The 15,541-nt window shown below is 36.7% G+C and overlaps 1 protein-coding gene across 1 annotated transcript in view; it reads left to right on the forward strand.

The window, feature by feature from the left end:
* The first annotated feature begins 519 nt into the window (after nucleotides 1-519).
* LOC111060257 (SCY1-like protein 2) overlaps nucleotides 520-15,541 on the forward strand; it is a 385,358-nt gene continuing 370,336 nt past the window's right edge. Inside the window, exon 1 of the mRNA XM_039431498.1 lies at nucleotides 520-676. The gene's annotated coding sequence lies outside the window, so the exon portion shown is untranslated. The remainder of the gene's footprint in view (nucleotides 677-15,541) is intronic.

A 15,541-nucleotide genomic window follows, 5' to 3' on the forward strand; every position in this document is an offset into this window, starting at 1 on the left:
AAATATACATATTTGAGGGCACCAGGAACTAAATCCCATTATTGCCCTCATAACGCACATTGAGCATACAATTTGCAAAATAATACATTAACAATCATCCAGTATTCCAGCCGGGATCGCCAATTATCGTGAACGGTGAGTGGTACACGGTCATCATAATGAGCTGAAAACCCAATTTGAAGAAGACGACAAAATAAGCGATGCAGTAGAGCGAATATAATGCAGGAAAAGTGGGAAACCCTAAGGAAAATGAACGGGAGTAGCAGAGATAGTGGGGAGATATGTTGGAGGGGAAATTGAGGGGTATGAAAATATAATAACGACATTATACGTGTACAATTTACCAAGGCAAACATGTGATTCACCTGGATCAGAGAGGCAAAATATTGATTGCGCGACAGTGCGCATGAGCGAAAACGGCCCGGGGTGAGAGCCCGTCTGAGAGCTCGCGCACGCGAATGCGCGCCCGCACACCCACCCCGTTCAACAGGTGAATGTTGCAACTCCGTTCGCCAATTCAGTTTGGTCCGCCCCTCTCGGCCAGAAGGAGTGTCGCGTCTCAACCTACTTCTCCTCTTCAGATAAACTCAAGTTTAACCGAAGATTAAAACTCAGGTTAACCGGTCGCGCGCACACACACGCACACACGGACCCGAGGCCCCTCACAACAATCGAGGTAGGGCCCCGATATTTTTTGGCTCCCCCCGCACTGAAACTATGCCTGCATTCACCTGTTGAAACCGACTGCAAACTTGTTTGAAAATCTCCCCCGACCCTGTTTGAATTACCAGTTTTCTGAATTTTTCCATACAGGAGCCACTCTGCTCCGTCGACCTATATAATCGAGAATGAACTACATTTCCACTGATACCCGAAATGCACAATCGTTGATGTCGGAAAATGTTTGGGATTTTCTCACTGACTTGTATATAGGAAGTCTGTTCATTGATCAAAAGGAGGTCTCTTGGAGTCTGGCTTATCACAGGCTCGCTCATATAGGGAATCTACCCAGGGATGATCAGATATAGGCTTCGTGAAAGAAATATCACTGTAACGAAACTCAAAGAAACCCACTTTTTGTATAAAAGAAACCCACGACATCATGCTCTGTTTATTAAAAAAAAATATTAATAATTTATATTTATTTTCTTTATATAACATATTTCCAATATTGTAATAGTTAAGTGAGAATAATATTAAGGTAGAACTCTGCAGAATTTTTTATTTTCCAGTTATTATAGATAGGAATTCTTTCCCCACACACGGACCAATAGTCTATGTGGGGGAATATTTATTTCCTGAAAATATTTGTTATTGAATTGAGATGTAAATGTTTTATTGATGTATTTTTTTATGGAAATAAATTGAATTGAATTGAATTGAAAAAAAAACGAAATGGAATTTATTCAATTACTGATCTGCAGTTTTCTTACTTATGGAAAATGATATGATTTTTGTACTGGATTAGACACTTTCCAGAAATTCAAATGATAAACTCATATGTACTGAAATTTGTTGGATGTATTCATCCAATATTATCACCTAACTACATTTTAGTCGGAAATCGAGCCTAATGGAAATGTCCCATTGGATCTTAATTCCATTGAATTTTCTATTCATCACAGAAACCCATTCTACGACAGAGAATCGATTTCCAACTAAAATGTATTTCGGTGATAATATTGGATGGATACATACAACAAATTACAGTACATATGAGTTTATCATTTGAATTTCTGAAAAGTGTCTTATCCAGTACAAAAATCATATAATTTTACAATCATAAGTAAGAAATCTGCAGATCAGTAATTGAATGAATTCCATTTCGTTACAGTGATTATTTTGTGATCCATGAAAAGGAATTTCTTGCTATCAAATATACATTCTTAAGCTCAATGGAATCGGATTTCTCAAATCCATTTACTAAAAGCATTACAATAAACTGAATAGATTGGAATTTTCCAACTTGATTGAAAATTTATTCTGACAGTAAGTCTGTAGAATAGTGAATACATTTTTGTACGCTTCATGTGAGGAATTTCCATTCCCATTCTTATAGGAGAATGAAGTTTTCCGCTTGAAAATGGAAATATTATCTCAACTAGCTCAAACATATCTTATCAGAAAGTCTGACCGAGAGTAATTAGAAAATTCCACTCAATGGAAGCAATTCCGTTCTCCTTCATAGAGAAAATAGAAATACTATCTCAACTAGCCCAGACAATATCTTATCAGAAAGTCTGACCAAGAGTAATTAGAAAATTTCACTAAATGGAAGCAATTCCGTTCTCATTCATATTCGATTTAAACTCGTTGAGCTTCTCACTAGTTTAATAATGGTTTCAAGAAGAATGACGAAAGGCGATTTTGTTTCCCACCCAGCTCGGTTTTTCTTGGATCTGGAACTGCACATTATCAGGTTTGGGAGCCTGTTGCAGTTTTGTTTGATTAAGACTCAACAATCATTGTTGTTGATAATCAGTTCATTCTAAGAAGATGAGAGTTCTAAATTTTACATTTTCTCATAGTTGTACTCTCAGAATACAACCAAGACTGCTGAGTTGATGGAATAGTGATAGCTGCCATTTGTATTGCAATTGAACACATTTGCAATATTTGAACACATCTTTTCAGTTTTCATTTTGTGAGAATTGATTTAGAATTTATCATAAAATAAAGTCCATTCCAGAAGAAAAATAATTAATCATCAATCATCATTATTCATGATTACTTCACCTCTGATTTGGTGCTGAGATTATGGTCTTAAGGGGAGCAGACCAAAAAACAACTCCATGAGCCGTAATGTTAACATATGTACCTTTTTATCAGGAACCCATTGAGGTAGACGTCCAACATTTTGTACAGTACCATTGAGCACTATTATTTTTTTATTTATTTATTTATTAGATAGAGCGAACAATACAATAGTCGGAAAAGAAAAAACAGACGTGAACATTAATATTTATTATTATAAACACTTTAGCGGGAGGTAATTGAGATCAAAATCCCATTCATAGGATTCAAATCCCATTTCATATGCCTTTTTGAAATTCAATACTGTGTTTTTGAGTAGTCATTCAGAAAAAAATCATGTTTAGCGAAAAATGGTTGAAAACTGAAAAGCTTGTGCTAAAGTATGTAAAAAGGTCATGTTTTTCAGTGTTCAAAATATTAGGTTGATCGGTTGGATAGATCTCTAGTAAAAAGTACATAATATGTACTTTTAATGTTAACTTATGTTAACATAATGTTAACATATTATGTTAACATTATAGCATTTATGGAGCTATTTTCTGGTCTGCTCCCCTTAAATTGTGGAACATGATTCAAGAGAACGATCAATTATTCATGAAAATATTCTCGGTTTCAAAATCATGTCAATCTTCTCGTTCATGAGTGATGATAAACTCAACAGAAATTGTTAATGCATTGAAATTGGAGAATAGAATTAATTATTAAGAAATCAGTGGATACAACCCTTTAATGGAATGATCTCAATCACTCCGACAAAACCGTTGACTCCTATTATGGCCGAATTGGTAATTTGATTTTTTCATTAGGATAGGATAGTGGCTGAATATTGCTAACACAAATCAACTTGAGAAATGAAGATGATTGCTGAGGTATTACGAATTACCATAGAAGATACTAAGCGTTTACTAAGAAGTTTAAAATACTGATCGGTTAACTAGAGATCTCGTTCATTGGCATTGATTCTAATCGATTTGACGGTCGAGAAGGTTAATCAATATCTTACATAATTATGATACATGATTCAGAGCTACTCCACGTTTGATTTGGAGTTGGAATTATGGTCTTGAATATTGAGAAACATGATTCAAGTAAAATATAGATCATTTATAAACTCTTCAGTGTTCTAAACCTTTTTATTAATGATTCATGATATTCAACCTGAACTCAAACTGATGCAGCTACACTTATCATACATTATAATAATGTATTATTGAATAAAATACTGGAAAATCAAACGTTTTGTATTGAGTTGAGAGTAACGTATTTATTGGGTTAACAAAAACAATACAATGATCGGAAAAGAAAAAATCTGGTGTGGCGCACTCACACAACTTTCCTTGCCGTTATGAAAATTGATCACCTGACGCTATTGTTCCCGCGCATCGCAAGTCTACTATTCAAAGATTTGAGCCAGCTGGTGGCAGGGCAATTATAACGCTGTAGACACACATGAGGTCTGCTATCTCTTCTTAGTGAATGATTTAATAGAATCAACATTAATTTGCAATTGAATAATCACATTTTCTCGAATTTAAAGCTTATTTTCAAATTTAGGTGAAAAAGTTACAGAACATTAATTGTAGAGATTTTCATGCTCAATCTACTCCACTTGATTTATTTTTGTTTCAATTGTATCTGAAGCTTGATAATTGGGAATCTATCTGCATTGATGGGGCGGAGCTCCTGAAATTTTTACAGATATGGGACTTGTGGCAGTTGATAGAGCTTATCGATGACTATTTTAGGTATGAATTTGATCAAAATCGTTGGAGCCGTTTCCGAGAAAAACACGAAAAACCCTGTTTTTGACAACATTTTCGCCATTTTAGCCGCCATCTTGAATTGCATTTGATCGAAATTGTTCGTGTCGGATCCTTATAGTGAAAGGACCTTAAGTTCCAAATTTCAAGTCATTCCGTTAATTGGGTTGATGAGATATCGTGTACACAGACGTATACAGACCAATACCCAAAAACCAGTTTTTTGGACTCAGGTGACCTTGAAACTTATAGAAATTCAGAAATCGGGGTACCTTAATTTTTTTCGGAAAGCAATACTTTCCTTACCTATGGTGATAGGGCAAGGAAAGTAAAAACAGGCTATTGCCCAAAACTTCATCAATTTCCCAATTTAGTTCCAAATTGTCCAAATATTATATGTAGGTTATGTCCATTTCAATTTATAATTATCGTGTACTGTTGTAGAAGACGTATTGTGATTGTTATCCATGTTGAATGAGAATACTTCTTTGTGCAACCTCAAAATTATTAGAATAATGAGTTATTAGTTTCTGTTGATACACCTTTCAGTACAGACACTGAGATCTGTACAATTGTATAGCCTTCTCCTCTTTTACTACAACATCAATACACTAGTTCACAAATACAGCTATAGTGAACTAAGACTGAAGTAGCTTACAGAGTAGTTGAATGCACAGTGATGAGCAATCGATTCGATTGGTCTAGAAGGTTCACGTCTGCCATTGGCCTAGATAAGCCACTCCCACAACTGTTAGTTCATTTAACGTCACAGCAATGATGGTTTGTACTCCAGACAGTCATGTCCGATAGATTGTTGATATTAGTACAGATAAAAATTAACAGATTTCTTCTTCTTCTTCTATATGCCGGCTCCGCGACGGAGATTGGTGATCATTAATGCAATTTGGATTCTATTGACTGCAGCTCGGAACAGAGATGTTGAGTCAATGTTGAACCACTCTCTCAGGATCTTTAACCAGGAGGTTTTCCTTCTTCCAGGCCGGCGTCTTCCTTCAATCTTGCCCTCCATTATCAACTGCAGGAATCTGTACTTCTCATTGCGCATCACATGTCCAAAATACTGAAGCTTCTGACTCTTAATACAGTAAAGAACCTCCACTGTAGTCCCAATTCGTTCTAATACCTCAGAATTACTCACCCTTTCTGTCCATGAAATACGAAGAATGCGCCGATACAACCACAGCTCAAACGCCTGCAGCTTTGCCTCCAATGCCTTCGTTAATGTCCATCCCTCATGCCCATAAAACAACACTGGAATGATGTAGCACTTCAACAAACGAGTTCTAGTCTTGAGAGCAAGGTTCCGATTGCATAATACCCCTCTCATTCTGGAAAAAGCTGCCCTTGCCTGCTCAATCCTACTCCTTACTTCCTGGTCGAAACTCCATTTCTCAGATTTTATGATCGTAAATCTAAGACTATACTGCCAATATGTGAAGCCTTCTCCACATTTAATGCTATATATTTTGTAAGAGAAGAAAAAACAAATCGATTAAATAATGCATTTCAATTTCATACTGTACTCATGATGGTCCAGCTATGGACCAGCTATGGTCCAGGATCGTTGATCAAATAGGCCTTATAAGAATCCTAGGTCACATGATTGTCAATACTGTATTATGAAACCAACAGTGACATAACACTCAAGTAACATTCACGTCCCCACGCATTCATGACCCCGATTCTCGAATTTTCAACACATGTTTTTCTAATAAAGATGGATGGACACTAGCTAAAACTGACACGTCATGAGGTCACGGACCTCTTTTGTTCGCATTCTATTAAACACATCAGCTTCTGCTCCAGTTATATCTTTGCATAGTTCTGATTTTACATATCATCACGACCAGAATTGTAAATAGGATAGATCGTGAATAGGGTAGATACAACGAATGGTGGTCGTGATAATTAGAATCAGAACTATGCAAAGATAGTATTACTCCATTCTATGCAGCTAGACTATTAATAGGAGCTAGACAGCTAATGCAGATAGACGAGTATTATGTTCAGGCATAGAGCTGCAGCGTTTGTCGATAATGAGCCTGACATGCTGTTCCAACTCTGTTGGATAACTAAGAGAAAAAGAAGTCCAGAACTCCGTGCTGCCAAGTTATTATTCTTGTAATAATTAGGATGGCATTCATTTTACAAAGTTGGGACGTTCAGTACCTACAGTTGGCACCATTGGTAATACAATCTACATGCTAGATTTTGTTTACATTGTTTGTTTCAGTCATGAGTTGAAGACAAACACATAGACACGTCCTACAGGCAGCACTCTGTATTCCTAATTTTCGAAAATTCATATATGTTATTTTCTAAGAGACTTTCCCATTTCTTTCAAGTTTCATTATCGATTATCATAAGTGCCTTGTAAGATGTTTTTTGACATTTTGAGAATAGCTGAAATAAAATTATTATTTTATGTGGTCAGTATTTGTATTCAATTCATTGAGTAACAATTTCCAGTATATTATCATTAAAAAATAGTATAACATGTTCAAGATATGACTACAATCATCCAAATTGATTATAAAATTACTTTTTATGATATATACATCCTTTTTCTTCTAGCCTGAGCTGTATGAGGCTTAGAAACTAGGATATTTCAGAGGCAGCACTCAGTGCTGCTACGCGCCCACTCATGTAAGTTTCAAGAACGCTAACTTGACTGAAAATACTATTCATCCATTCAATAATAGGCTGTAGTATTTATTTGATGCTTACATCACCTAACTTCATCAACCCTCCGTCAGGCGCACCTATGGCCGAACCGAAATCGGGCGCACCCGGCCTGAGAGGCCACCTTCATATTACAACCACCACTTCACACTAGATCAATTAAAATACAAAATACTAATAGGGTAATGATTGGTAGGATCTATTCTAAGTAATTATACCAAACATATTACAAAAAATTGATTTTTTGAACACTAATAGTATGGTTAAACTTAAAAATGAAAATTATCAATATTGTAAAATAAAAAAATATTTTTTTTAGCAATCTAGGCTATTTTTTAAATTATTTGGAACTGATCTTCAATAAGTAGTCATTGTGATGTTGAGGCTCCCAAATTAGCTGCAATCAAACAGGTTTGGCACATTGGCCTAATTTGTCATCTTTTCTAATTTGTCATTATCCTGAATCCTGTTTCAGTCACACATACTCCACACTTTCTTCTTTTGGGAGGCATTGTTGGTCATTCAATATTTCAAGTTCATTGGGCAAAAACCTTTTCAAGCGAGTTTGCAAATGAATTGGCATTCCACTTGTATTGAGACTTCGCCGGGCTAATTGTCCCATCACAAGCTGATGAGACAAAGTTTTTAGAAATATTCTCCTTTTCAGAGGTTCAAGTTGATTTCCAATCGAGATCACTTGTGCATTGATGCACAACATTCAACATTCAGGTAGGCATAAAAAAATAACCATTGGCCAGCATCTTGTGATTATGACATAATCAGGCGCATGTGGCCTGTGAAGCCATGTTGAAATAACACGAACTATACAAAAGTTGGCGACTGACTGAGGCTGGCATGTTGTGAGGTTGATAGATTTAGGCGAAAAAATGGAGTGGTGGGGCGCTCGGCCGACTGTATGAAGTAAAGAGGGAAATTATATTGTTGGTTGGCCTCTGAAGCCGGCTGCGCCTGACGGAGGGTTAAAAACTAGCAGGTAACCCGTGCTCCGCAAGGGTCCAATTTGAAACTTGACGAAATGAAAACTTGAGCCCTTCTAATCTTGAAAAATGGAGAATAGGCCTATCATAACCTAATATGTATAAGGATAATAGGTTATAATAACCATCTTCTGTAAATTAATAAACTCTGTGCAGAATTTCTAAGTTAATCAGTCTATTAGTTAAGACGTTATGATGCGTAATTCGTAAATTTCCTATCCCCGGCGTGTATAAGCCAATTCTTCAAATTTTATTATAGACAAGCCGTCAGGCTCGCTTCGCTCGCCATATTCGTCTAGCCAGGGGGCTCCGCCCCCTGGACCAACGACTGGATCGTCCAAGAATGAGATCAGCAGGCTCGCTTCGCTCGCCTGCATTTTTCATTTGAGCATTTTTATCATATGTTAGGACAATCCAGTCGGGGGTCCAGACTAAACGTCTGGCTAAACGGATATGGCGAGCGAAGCGAGCCTGACGGCTAGTAATATAATATTCCCAGGATTGAAGTAGCAGTGCCCAATCAATTTTTCCGCGATGAATGCATTTAAATCTTCAACTTGGTGCCAACCTAACAAAGTCAACTCAACTTAATGCCAACCTGACAAAATTATTAATTTAGTTGCCAGTTAACAACTGTTTCGAAGAGGTACTCTATCTAGATTATAGTTCTATAGTAACATATGATATGGAAATTTCAATTATAATTAAGAGATTGGGAGATGAAGAATATACATGCTAAAAGACGAACTTTAAACCCTTAAAAACAACACTTAGAGTTAAAATATTGCCAAAAGATTTCTTAGTGCGCCTCTAAAGGGCCAACTGAACATACCTACCAAATTTGAACGTTTTTGGTCCGGTAGATTTTTAGTTCTGCGAGTGAGTGAGTGAGTGAGTGAGTGAGTCAGTCAGTCAGTGAGTGAGTGCTACTTCGCTTTTATATATATATAGATAAGTTATCAGACTTTATCAGCCTTCGGGACAAGAAATATGCGATTGTCATAAACGTACGTCATAGATGGTTTCAAAAATCGATAGATTACCTCTTCATTCAGTTCAAGCCACATTAATTCTTTTATCCACTTCCCAAGCCTCTACTAAATAAATTTCCCATAAACTGAATAATATCACATGCAAATGTGAATGAATATGTTCCAGGTACGAGCATTACATAGTGTATTTCGAGAAACACCTGTTCCTGATTGTAATCGAAATGATTACATCAAATTGAATCAATATGTGCATGTAGATTACAGTAATTACTAGGAGAGTTTTCAGAAAGCTTATTCGGGCAACCAATCCAAAGTGTATGTGACTCACTTTGAACTGTCAGAATCGGTTTTATGGGAAGCAGTAGAGTTATTCATGATGAAAAATGACAGTTTAAAGTTAATCTCACTTTGGATCCAAATCGCCTACTGATTTTGCCGATTGATCAGCGCAAAATAATGCATATGCGCAGGATAAATGTTGGCATTTTATTAGCGTCAATTATAATTGCGGAGCTCTGATTAACATTCAGTCCGTGTGTAATCTGATTGAACGCCCAGTCTTCCACTTCCACGTTCTTGCAATTACATGTTACGAAATTTTATGTACGAGGGAAGAGATAGAACAGGAGAGAGAGAGAAAGTACAAGTTTATGTGCAGAGATATGTGAGATAAATGAAGAGAGAAACAGGTAAGGGAGGGAAACAGAGTGGAAGAGAGTGTGAGAGAGTGAGAGAGAGTGAGTGTGAATTGGAAAAATGGATAGATAGAGAGAGGCTGGGTATGAAAAATGAGAGAGTGAGTGAGAGAAACAGGAGAGAGTGAGTATGAATTAGAAAAATGGATGGATACAGAGAGGCTGAGTATGAAAAATGAGAGAGTGAGTAAGAGAAACAGGAGAGAGTGAGTGTGAATAAGAGAAATGGATAGATAGAGAGAGGCTGAGTATGAAAAATGAGAGAGTGAGTAAGAGAAACAGGAGAGAGTGAGTGTGAATAAGAAAAATGGATAGATAGATAGAGAGAGGCTGAGTATGAACAATGAGAGAGTGAGTAAGAGAAACAGGAGAGAGTGAGTGTGAATAAGAAAAATGGATAGATAGAGAGAGGCTGAGTATGAAAAATGAGAGAGTGAGTAAGAGAAACAGGAGAGAGTAGGAGGAAGAGAGATGAGTGTATGTGCAGTGATATGTGAGATAAATTAAGAGAGAAACAGGTAAGGGAGAGAAAGAGAGTGAGAGAGAGCGTGAGAGAGTGAGTGTGAATTTGAAAAATGGATATATAGAGAGAGGCTGAGTATGAAAAATGAGAGAGTGAGTAAGAGAAACAGGAGAGAGTAGGAGAAAGAGAGATGAGTGTATGTGCAGTGATATGTGCGATAAATGAAGAGAGAAACGGATAAGGCAGAAAAACAGAGAGAGAGAGAAAGTGAGTGTGAAGTAGAGAAATAGATAGATAGAGACAGAGTGTGAGAGATGAGAGAGTGAGTAAGAGTAACATGGAGGGGGAGAGAACGAGCGAGGGTGTGAAATAGATAAATAGACACAGGGTGTGGAAATGAGTGAGAGAAATTGAAAGAGAAAGAAAGAGAGTGAGAGAGTAAACGAGAGAGAGAGAAAGAAAGAGAAAGGGAGCGAGAGAGGGTTAGAAAGAGTGAGGGTGTGAAAGAGATGGAGTGAGACATAGTGAGAGATTGATAGATAAATGAAGAAAGGGTGAGATAGAGTGATAGAGAGGGAAGTAGCGAGTGAAATAGATTGATTGTATTTTTATATACCTTTATTAGAGCGAAGTTTGGACTCCAGGTCCTCTCTGCCACACCACCCTCAAGAGAGGGAGTGAGAGAATGAGAGAGTGTGTGGAATAGATGAATAGATAGAGTGACAGGGTGATAGAGAGGGGAAGGGATTGATTGATTGATTGATTGAGTACTTTATTTATGTAGATTACAATATATACTGGTACTGGCTTATACACTTATATACAATAGCTTACAATACAGCAAAATTATAGATGAATTTACATAATATAGACTAAGAAAATAATTATTGAACTTTATATGATATGAAAAAGCAATTTGTAATATAATAACTATAGATAATAATCATATTGTTATGCATCTACATAAATTGGCGGAGCTTTGGACATATCAATGTCCATTCTTCGGAAAGAATATTAAAAATATCCTCCCCACTAACTCTCTACCAAAGAGAGTGAGAGAGAGAGAGAGAGAGAAAGAAAGAGAGGGGGAGCGAGAGAGAGAAAGAAAGAGTGAGGGTGTGAAAGAGATGGAGTGAGATAGAGACTTAGTGGGAGATTGATAGATAAATGATGAACGGGTGAGATAGAGTGATAGTGAGGGAGGTAGCGAGTAAGATAGATTGGTTGTATTTCTATATACCTTTATTAGGGCGAAGTTTGGACTCCAGGTCCTCTCTGCCACACCACCCTCAAGAGAGGGAGTAAGAGAATGGGAGAGTGTTCGAAATAGATGAATAGATAGAGAGACAGGGTGTGAGAGAGGGGAAGGGAGAGAGGGAGTCAGAGAGAGAGTGAGTGAGAGAGATTGAGAGAATATTACTGAGTGTGTATGATAGAGACTGAGAGAGAAAGCTTGACCGAGAAAAGTGTGAGGAGGAATCTGAGAGAGCGCGAGAGTTAGAGAGAAAGATCCAATATAAATAATTGCGACCGGCTCATTTGTTTGACTATTTGACATGCAAATTGGAGACCCGCTTTATTTGTCTCTGCCTCGTGATAAATTAGTCACATAAACTGCATCGTATATTATTCTAAACCCAACACCGGAATGAATCCTTCTCAGCATACAAAATAACGACAACGACTACTTTGAAATAATATTCTACTGAACATTCACAAATGGAATGTTACCATAATCGGACCGAGTGAAATTTCCTTTAAACTGTCAGCATTCCTTATGGATTAACTTAATGCTCCCCATTTAACCAATGCTGCCAGTTATGAGTGAACTCCACTAGCACTGAAACTGAGATAGCCTGTTGTAGTTTTCATGAGTTTGCTGCTGCAAATTCAAGATATCAGACCTCTACTTCGAATTTTGAATATCAATGTTCAGTTTTGTGAACGTTCTTATCGCGTTATAACACTACATACTACAGTGGAGCCTCGATATAGTGCATCTCAAGGGACCGCTCGAAAAATATTGTACTATTACTAGTTCTGTGCTAAAACGGGGTTCACTATAACGAGGTCAAAAGCTATATGAACGTTCCAAGGGACTGCGGAAGAAATTTACTATAACGGGGGACGTAATGGGATGTTGTGAAAGGAGGATCTACTTTGTTGGAACAAATCAAAACCAATAATATTTATTTACTCGGATTTCATACAAAATATTCATAAAAAATATAGAACGAAAAGTTACAAATGAACAGGATACTACCATAGAGAAACAATAGCTTAAGTAGATATCCCATGGTATAGGGCGTTTATGTCGCAAGTTTTACTGTTATCCCAAGCCGATAGTTCACATAGATCTTTCCTATGCAGCTGTGTGACGCTGGTAGTCTCTCAAATTGTGCCATTCATACACTATCTCCCCAACAAAACAGTAAAAATTGACAATAATCGACAGTAATCGGCTTGAGATAACAGTAAAAGTTGCGACATAAATTCCCTATACCATGGGATATCTACTTACGCTATTGTTTCTCTATGATACTACTGACAACTAGTACAGTAAGATACAACTATAGATGCTATAGATACAGTAGATGCAACTAGTGCGCAAAGTGACAGTTTGCTGCACCGAAAGAAACGTTAACGCCCGAGCCGTTGGCGAGGGCGGAATGGTTTGTTGAGTGCAGCAGAGGAACTTTGCGCACGTATTTCACATTTGATTTTTCCTACAGTTACCATTGAATATGAAAAGTGAGTAATTATGGGTGAAATTGCCTGAAATACATCAAATGTTTTTCTGTGTAAATTTTATTATTAATAAATAAAATAGAATAATGTAGTAGTGTTTGAATGGCGGGGCGGCTGTGTGCTGTGTGGGTGGTGGCCACAGCTGTCCTCGGTGTCCTTGATATTATTATAACATGCAGTGAGGTATACCACAGTCATTGTTACCAACTTAATTCTTGTTTTCGTGCACTAATCCTCCGTATAACCCACCAACTATTTTGCGTTGCCATGTTGTAAATCTGGAGTGCAGAAAAATTTTTTCCCGCACTAGAGCGGAAAAGTGATTCTTTGCGTTCTGCAATCAGTGCAGCAATGGCCACTTTTCAAGGTAACTGTAGGAAAAAAATATTTGTAATTTGAATTTCAAACACTCTTAAGCTGCGTTTACACCAAAGCTATTAACAAAATGTTAATAACTTGATTCTTATGAATTCTATTAGATTGAAAATAATCTGTCATACACATGATGAACTAATGTGTTTGTGTAGTTCCGTTCAACCTAATAGAATCAATAAGGATTAAGTTATCCACATTCTGCTGAAATGACTTTAAATCTTTGACCAAATAACTTTGGTGTAAACCCAGGTTTACAAACGGCCTAGTTTGCAGAGTGACTAATTTGAAAATGAAAATAAATTTAATTTTGAACTAGATTTAATCCGTATCAAGTCTCGTTTGTTAAAATTTGTTTCATTTTGAGTTTAAGCCACCACATGACTAAATTCAGTGCTTTGACTGTGCAAACGGCCCTTAGTAGAGTACTTGGCGAAAAACTATGCGAAATCAATATATCAGACAAGCCTTTAAAAACTCAAACCATAGAATGTCATTCAGAAACAATCCAGAATGATCATGGTGTAACAACTAGAATAGGGTTATTACGCCTATAATGGCTAGTGGTTCATTCAATGAATATTCCATAATTGAATATTTTGAGTGGTTATTCAACTCGAGCCCATTCCTCCTACAATGAATATAGTGGTTGTCAAAATAATTCCAGGTATTTCATTCATCTCGACCTCATCGTATCTTTGCAAATATTATTTATGAACTTTTTTATCTGGACTAAACACATCAGCCATTCCCCTGTCAGAGCAACAGAGAAACAGAAAGTAAGATAAAAAGTCGATAATTGCGTTCAATTTGGGAAACCAACGACACTGAGCATCGCGTGACAGCTATTTGGAAAAGCAGGGAAAGCTTAGAGGAGAAAATAAGCTAGAGATCCCCTCCACCCGAACTTGACAGGAAAATGCCGGCAAGATAAGTCTTGAATTATCGTGAGCCCTAGACGGTTTTTTCCTGAAGGTACAAAATGATTTACCGATTTTTTCCAACGTTAAACGGCGTTTATTTTGTTTGTCAATCAGTCACCAGGGTGCTGAAAATCTATAAGATAAACACCACCTGTGACGCTGTGGTTATAAATACTGGGGAATGTCAGAGTGGAATGACTTCAGTTGTTTTGTTGGATTGGGAGTTGGCTGAGCTGCGATCAACAAGTCCGTTGGGTCACTTGACGAGGGAAGTGGATGCAAATGCAAACACTACAAATACGATAAATATATACAAAGTTGAGTTCCAATATTTGGTTGAATGAATGAATCATATTAAACAAATCACCACTGTCACCACTGGATGAATAATATTGGAACTTGAACTGGACTGTTTTATGAATGTTGAATAATAATTGTAGCTAATGCCTGTCAAGTTATTCAACATTTTTCATTTTTATTTCATTTATTCATTTATTGTATAAAATACTATAATCATAATACAATTATGACATTGGAGGAAAACTAGGCTGAGCCTATACTATTTCTCTCCAAAAATTTTGTTAAAATGTAAATGTTGTCCAAAAGATAAGGTTATGTAATCTAACACTGCTTCGTCACTTGATTTTCGGTCCAGGAATGATGATTCAAAATTTTGAATTTTGAAGGTTGATTTTATACTCTAAATAAATCACAGAATGTATCACAATTTAAAACTTAAGAAATATAGCACTTATTTGAAAAATTTGAATACAGAATCAAAAACCTACTCACTATTTGTTATTTACAACATTGTTGCTACGATGTCAATAAATTGAGGAAGAGCTAGTGAATCAATAATTATGATTGTGGAAGTACTTGGCACTGGATTACATAGAACACTCACTATTATTAGAATAAAATCAATCAATGGCTCAGTTGAATTAAAGCTAGCAATTACTGCTGATTCTAAGTTGATTTCAAGACTCTCGGTTGAATAAAGTTGGCTAGCACTACATCAACTATATCTTTATTATTATAGTAACTGAAGTTCGAACTAATAGCTAGTTCTATCCACTAGATTCTAGTATCTATCCAATTGTAAGATTAGCAATGCTAATTCTGATTTTCAAGAC

The sequence above is a fragment of the Nilaparvata lugens genome, chromosome 6 (genome assembly GCF_014356525.2).
Source record: "Nilaparvata lugens isolate BPH chromosome 6, ASM1435652v1, whole genome shotgun sequence".
Classification (NCBI taxonomy): Eukaryota; Metazoa; Arthropoda; class Insecta; order Hemiptera; family Delphacidae; genus Nilaparvata; species Nilaparvata lugens.